Genomic DNA, 8,379 nt, shown 5'->3' with positions numbered 1-8,379 from the left:
CACATAAGTCACTTGTAATGATAACTAAGGAAATGATGAGCCCCAGTAACTGCGCGCAGTCACTAAGACTTGATGTATGAATCAAGAGTAAACAAAGTGGTAATGACACAATTATGCGGATTTCCGCACAATTGATCGTTTAAGTCGATGTAAATGAGATATAAACGCTTCTGTCCTTAAAGGTGGATGTGAGTGAATCCTTAGATGCCGATGCGGCGCGGCGTGCCGGAGTGAAGGCAGGCGCGCGAGACATGCCAGCGACATAACCGCCACTAATAACAGAACTACGCGCATCGCGACAGCGTCGGCGTACGCACATCACGGCTATTAAATACGAATAATTAGGTGCCATTTACTATACTACCTTTTTCTTAAGGTTCACTAATGAGCAAGTAGGTCAAGATGATAAGCGGGCCATGATCACAGTGTCGGAGATATACTGTGCATGAAGCGCATTAGTGACATGCTGTCTATGGAAGGAATTATTATTACCAAATGTAACAAGATGGCGAAAACATGCGTGTCTTTCTCGATTTTTTTCTACTTATTTATGGAGTCTTCAATGCATAGCATGTGAATACAGTATATTGATGCAAAACATAATATAATATTAGGTCTTTATATATATTTAAAGTATATTTTACTGCGATTTTACAAAATTGAATCTTTGGTAAATCTACATCGTCTAAACCATCAGTTATTCAAGCATTACCACTGTATGTAATATACACATAATATATTATAATATGTCTATAAACTAAACAAATTTGAATGCATATTGGACAAAGCATATAATATCTTGATTCGTAGCATCGTTTCCTCGCAACAATACAAGGTCATGCTATGACGGCAGAGGAGCTCTATTGCCGCAATCAACTGAAAAGCGTGTATAATAGGACAATGGTTACCCATATCAGCGAAGGCTTCGTTACTGGAGTCAGTAGCCAATGGCTTTGGCGGAGTGCGCGGTGTGAGGGGTGCGGGGCGTGCGGGGCGAGGGGGAAGGGGGGGGGGGGCACGCCGCGACTCGTCGGGCCGCGCGGACATAAATAAGGAGATAGTGCGACACAAAGCGATCGGCCGATAGCGAGACAAAGCGCGGGTCGTTTTGCTCGCGCTCCGCTTGACGTGTTAATTTCGCCGCTGCGCGCAATGCGCGGACACACAGTAGGGCTGCGCCGGCGCACCCAACAAACAACGCATCATAGACAGCTACCAGATGTATTTTGTTTTCCCTAACACCGTTAAGCGATTGCATGGTGCTGTGCACTGTGGGATTATAATGTAAACCAGCGAAAGATATTATATCTCTTGAAGAACTCCATTATAATTCTAGTAGATTTAATTAGAGGTATTTTAAATATACAGAAGTCCGTTTAATCGGATCGGTCCGGTCCGTTTAGATATTGTATGCATCGATACCAAGTCACAAAGGTGCGTGAACTGACTAGAGATCTTCGTACAAAAACACTGCCGTGTTCCACTCGAGTCGGAATCCGCAGGGTGCGCATATACATACAGCTGCAACCTGGGACTTTCAACGGGTGATGCGGCGAGTGTGTAATGAAACGCCACAGGATCAATCCCCACAACGAAACAAATATTTAGTGTTACGCGGTAATGTTTAGTAATTTGTATTTGTATAACTGTTTTGGAAGTATTTCCATATTCTTGATATGCCTACAAAAGTGTTGTATTTTGAAGGCGCTGGACAATGTGTGTGCCTGTCGGATGCATTTACCTATCAGCTAGCGTGAAGTGGGTTGCCGTACTGATCCCCGCTCGTGGCGACGCAGCTTCGATAACATCGCGCGACACCTCCGCGCACAGGCGCGCTCACCAGATATATTATCGCGACTCAATTATTCGGATAACGCACGGAGACCAACAGCCTCTTCCCCTCCTCTCCACACGCGCCGCACAACACCTCCTCGCAGCCCGCTGCAGCACTAAGCCGATAATTACTGAACAGCTCAGCACCTGCGCAGCAATACTCGGGATGCGGTTGCATTTTTCCGTAAATGAAAATTGTATACATAGGTTTCATTCCTGATAGTGCGATCACCACGTCTTCAAACGTCTGCAACATTACATTTATATACATCTTATAATACGGACATTACGGTCTATATCTATTCTCAAGTAATAAGCGACGCTGTCCAGTATCACACAGTATTGTGAAAGTAGCGTTACTTATTACAAGTGGACATGACGCTGGTCCATCACGCGACCGATGCTTGCCGCGACATTTAGTAGCATAAAAAGAGTGACAAGAGCTACAAACAGCGCCGTCGCTAGTCGGATGGTTGCAAGGGCGGGACGGCGGTGCTCGTTATCGTTAGCTATCATTAGGCGGTGCGTGTGACACCCGAGCCTCAGGCACACGGCGCGCGGCCACCACACCAAACAAACCGTTAGCGCCAATGGGCCGGAACCGGCACATGTGCGCCGCACACGGACATCACAGCTTGTGAGCGCGCCCGCCGCCCGTTCCGCCGACTTACGCGGATGTCCAATTACCATGTTAATATAATTATAGCGCTCATAATTATATAACATATTCAATATATTAAAAAGCTGACAGATGAAACGCCCGCAGTGTGAACGATGAGCTGACGTCACGTCCGTTATAGGTACTCCGGCGCACGCGGCACGCTGGCACTTTTTCTTTAACTATAACTAGACTTTACTATACTAAATAGTGCCTTAATATTATTTATTATGTGTCAAAGAAAACATAACATTATTTTTAATCTATGGACAAAAGACATTAATTCTGATTTACTTATTAAGTATATATCATATTTTTATAAAATTTGTCATTATAAATACCAGTTTTTTTTTATATATAAAGCTGGTAAACGAACTTTTAGGTGTGTTGTACCGTATACACACATAATAACACAAAACTCCCACATGCGTTACCGGCGCGGCCCTTATGGAAAGCAATAGGGATTAGGAAGTGGAAGATGGGCCAACAAATATCGCACCCATTAATAAGTAGAGTAGAGTAGAGTAGTAAGACACTGATAGACTCGATGGGATCGGCCCATTTATGCTGTGAACTAGTCTTTCATTATCACTACTTCAAGCTACTAAGCATTATGTTGCATGGTTTAAATTTGTGACAAACACAATCTCTGGGAAGTCTCGTCTCGCTCCGATAGTGCCGGCACGGCGCCGGCGCAGGCCCGGTATGGCTACTTGTTTATCCCGTTTCATATGCAACGATCCCGACTAATGGTTAAATGATTTCTTAATATTCTCTTGCTTGTTGACAGTAACATAACGAGTAACACATTGTAATCCAATGTCGGACATTTAACAGGATAAGCTAAAGAGATAAATATTTATATTTCGTCTCGAAATGCCTATATCAGTGGTAAGTTACTTCACACTAGTCGCTTGCTCCTCTCATAGGTGCTAGTATGATCAAGGTGCAATTCTGATCTCTCAATTCCCTCTATTGATGTTAACCCAGATCTAAAACAAACCTGGCGATTCTGTTTATATGTAGTACTTATTATGATTATTTTAATCATACCTCGCTCTATAATATTGTATAATGAATATATTAGGAGGAACTTAGCTTCTGGAGTTGCACTGTACGTCGGTACAGTACGAGTAGAGTGCAGCAGCGAGTGGCCGCCGGGCTGACGATCGCGGCTGCTGCGGTGCGCGCGCGCCGGCCGCCGCCAGTGCCAGCACCACCGCGCGCGGCACTCTCTAAGCGCTCGCTGACAAATGCGAACGACCACTAATTGTAATATTTACGCACCCATTAACGCTCCATTAGCATAAATTTAACACGGCGACAAATTTCCTTGACAGACGCGCCGTTTTATTTCAGTTGATGTTGTTTGGTCAGGCGCGCGTGCGTGCAACCGAGGAATGCGCCGCGGCCGCGCCGCTCGCGCGCCTCTCCCGCGCCTGTCCCGCGCCGGAGCCGCTCCCGTCCCGCGCGTGCGTGTTTACAAACAGCCGCGATCGCTAATGGCGTTATTTCCGAGCGCACTCGCTGCAGCGCCGCGACGCGCGAGCTGATCCCGGCTCCGCGGCCCATTGTTTATTTAAATCCCGCACTCGCCGCTGCGATCCCGGATTGATTAACTGTCGTTTTACGACTGTCGTTCTCTTAAAAATAATACGTGGCGGCACAATGGCGACCGATTTAGAATCACATTACGTGATTGGGAATGTACTTTAACGTCCCGCTAGCGCCGCGCGCTCGCCCGCTTTATCTGCTATAAATTATTCCGACACTCGTGTTTTATTTTAAAAGTAATTTTATGAACTTGCGCCGAATACTAAGAGTATTGGGAGATGCGCCGACGCGCCACAGAGCAGTATTCCATCTCGTAACTCTGCACTCTAATGAACCACTGTAAACAAATTCAACCAGAGCAAACTAACTGCATGTTCTTAGCGTATCCGACTTCGTAAATGTGTTTTTTCTATCTCTGGATTTCATCTGCCTCCAATGTGAAGTACTTACTTATCAAGAGACTATTTAGGATATATCTCTTAGTATCGAAGGCACTATTAAACGTATCATGTAGAAATGCACATGTCTTTTTTATTTGTCAAGCCCCGTCCTGTCATAGCCATTATGCCATTTAAGATTCTGTTTCAAATTGCTGGTTTTAAATGTAAGTATTAACATTGTGTTTGTGTTTGACAATGGCATTCGAGATACTACAGTTTTATTATCAAAAATAGACTAAACATGGAAAACGGAAAAAATCGTAATAGATATAATTGCAAACTTAGTTCATACGCTTAGCCGTTACGAAACAGGCAGGTCACTTTCTTCGTTTAGAAGTTTAAAAACAATGTACGTAGCGTACTGCACATGATGCAGTACGCTCATGTGAAACTAACAATGTTACTGCTACAGTTGCGAACAGTGGCGGTACAAACCAGCGACGTGAAGTGTGTCAACTGTGAGTGTGATGCACCGAGGAGGGTCCGTGGTGCAGGGCGGAGAACACGGCGGTGTTCGGGGCCACTTTTCATATAATAAGCATGTTTTTGAGAGGTAGAGTAGATCTACAATCAGATTTATCTTAAGCCTGACTATGATCCCTAAAACTACATCTAACTTCCAATGTATTTTGGAGGTAGAATAAATACCGGTGATTCTTTACTATTAGTTGATGTGACTCGTCTCATTATTGTGATCCATAATATTTATGGATAACAAGCTAACGTACGGGACTCATAAACGTCAGCATATATTACACACGCATACTGTACAGACAACATACGCGGCCATTTCACTTATTTATATGTAGGACGATACTACAAATAAGTATATTATATTGCGGATAATTTCTAAAACCACTCTATCAAATTATCTCAAACCTCACGTATGGAAACACTGATGTAAACAGGTTCGAAGGACATCACAGCGAGTTTAATGCTTGTCTGACTTCTGTGTAAGAGTCCTGAGTGTTTGCGGGTATTAAGAGCTTACGCCTTATTTGTAGGAAAATAATATGATATGCATAATCATGTTTTCTCCGGTACAGTATAGTGATGAAACTTCGACATATCTGACACCGCCACAAGATGTAGAGACGACAGAATCATTAACATGTTTTTTATTGCAACATTAATATGCGATAGTCACTGAAATGCATTTGACGATGAGTGTGGCCGTACAAGTTGCGTGACTCGGAAACTCCAAACTATTGCCGGCCTTGTTGGATCTGTGCTGTCTCCTCAGAGTGAGCTGCTGTGGTGGGGTTTTCATAATCTGTATAATTTATTATACAGAAGAGATAAAATAAAGTTCTTACCTTTTCAGAACTATAATGTTATAACATATATGACTCAGCTAATTATTATTTTTCTCTTGGTATTTAATAACTAAGTATTACTCTCTGATTCATCCGCATAAAAACCTTTGCAAAAGTATATACTTTAATCTATACTTTAAACCAGGACATGATCTGTCTGTGCGCCAAACTTCATTCAAATCCGTTCAGCGAATAATTCTAACATACATTTAATCATTTTCACAATCATTCGCATTCATAATATTAGGTAAGACTATTTCCCCGGATTATGAAAGACTATACTTACCTTCAGATTAATGACTAAAATTATATAGATAACAAACTAAAATAAAAATTACGAAACATCAATCTTATTCATCACAGATAATACAGCTTCTTTGTGAACGGGAGTGAAACAATGAATACCTTATGATCTTTAATTATTTCGAGAGAGTCATCAAATGACATGTCAATTTAGATACATTGGTGAAAATTTTGCATCAAAATTTTAAGTATGCGATCTTTATATGAATTTTTCTAAATTTCATATCATCAAATTTTTTTTGGATTGCTAATGTGTCTGATATATTGTGGACGACAAAGATTTATTTGGTTTACATGGTTCCACATAAAGTTTGGACTATTTGATTGTCTTTTAATCCAACATTTATAAATGACGAGCTTTTGCCCGCGGCTCCACCCGTGCAATAAAGTTTTTTCGAGCTGAGGTTTTCCGTTATAAAAATCACGCTATATATTTTCCCGAGAACCTATGTCCTTCCCAGGGTCTCATACTATCTCCATACCAAATTTCATCTAAATCCGTTTGATAGTTTTTGAACATAACGCATCCAGACAGACAGATGCGGCGGGGAACTTTGTTTTATCATATATTTCTCGAACTTTTTAAGAGGAACAATTCCGTCATACATACATTGTTGCATAACTTTAACCATTTACGCATCGCACAAAAGGAAATCTCTCAAAAGTAATAAATTTTCTCCATTTTTGCAACACTTCTCATTACTGCTCCGCTTCTATTAGTCATAGCGTGATGATATATAGCCTATAGCCTTCCACGATTAGAGGGCTATCCAACACTAAAATATTTTTTCAGTTCGAACCAGTTCCTCTGTTTATATGTATATCCGTTATTTGAGATTATCGCGTTCAAACATACAAACAAACAAACTCTTCAGCTTTATATAATATTATAGATTTAAATGATAATTTATACATCTTATTTCAGATACTGGAAAGTCGATGCCTTAAGAGATATAATATGTACACATCGCATTGCAATACTTATCTAAAAAGATAACCACAATAAAATTTTGTTCAGACATTTCAATTTCGAGAGATTAATTTGAATCCAAACAAACCTGAAAGTTACATCATTTTTATCTGAAACCGACTCAGGGGACTTCAACAATATTATTTTTTAGATTTAGTCTTAAACAAATAAAAATGTTTGTCATAAAAGTGCCATGTATCAAAGCCATAAAGTAATATAGTTTCGATATATGCTATTCTAGCATGTCTTCTATGGCTTAAGTCATAGTTAGTTTACCGCCATAAATAGCGGACTGTCATAGATCCCATAAACGGCGAGCTCTGCTCGGCACTACACTATGAGTTATCATGTGTTGTGTCGCGGCGGCTATTCTTATTCTATTTTCCAGACCATTTAAATGATTCATTAACATTCTCTCTGAAGCTGTTTAGTTTTATTCAAAGATGACGTTAGGAAAAAGTTTCTGTGACCGATTACGATGTATGCACGATGCACGATATGTTGCAGTGTCTGACACCGCACAGCCGCGTGAGGTGCAAACAAACAGCGTGCAAGTACATCCATCTCCACAGCCGTCAACTTTAAGTATAGCTTTATTTTTTTATTTATTCGATGATTTCGTGACGTCAGCACTTAGCTCAAAAGCCCAATGTCACTTTGCGCGACCTAGAATTCGAACTCGGGACCTGAGTAGTTGTCGATCTACCACACACACAATATAACTACGCCACCAAGGCAGTAGAGAATAATTAAAGCTACAAAAATAAGTATATTATTTGTAATTATTAAGGTATATATTTTTTTAAAATATTAAAGGTTTCGCTTGCGACTACACGTACTACTAGCTTTCATGTTATATATGTAAGTGTCGATATCTACAGTGTGAGTAATCTGCAGCGTGTCACGCTAACAACAGCTAGACTATACTGTTGTCCGGGATCAGGACAGCGTGGTAAGTTTCAGAAGCTTAATCGAAACCCAGCATAGTTTTGGGAAATTTGCAAATAAATAAAAGAAATAGTCCGAGTGCAAAAGAATGCAGCGTGTCAATTCATGAACTACACGCCCTGCGCCGGCGTGTTCCATCTGAGCACGCTCGGTATATGTACGAAAGGGATGAAAGAACGCACAACGTAAATATTCTTCCGGCACACCATCGTGCTTGATAGCGAGAGAATAGTCTGTAGCGCTATGCACTTATTATATATAGATCTATGTTCCCATATTACAATACTCGATCAATATTTAATTAATAATTAATAATTCAATCAATATACAAGTATTGTTCCAACTATTCGATTGGAT

Source organism: Manduca sexta, chromosome 26 (assembly GCF_014839805.1).
Source record: "Manduca sexta isolate Smith_Timp_Sample1 chromosome 26, JHU_Msex_v1.0, whole genome shotgun sequence".
Lineage (NCBI taxonomy): Eukaryota > Metazoa > Arthropoda > Insecta > Lepidoptera > Sphingidae > Manduca > Manduca sexta.
The sequence above is the reverse complement of the archived record's forward strand: the minus strand, read 5'-3'. Positions refer to the sequence as shown.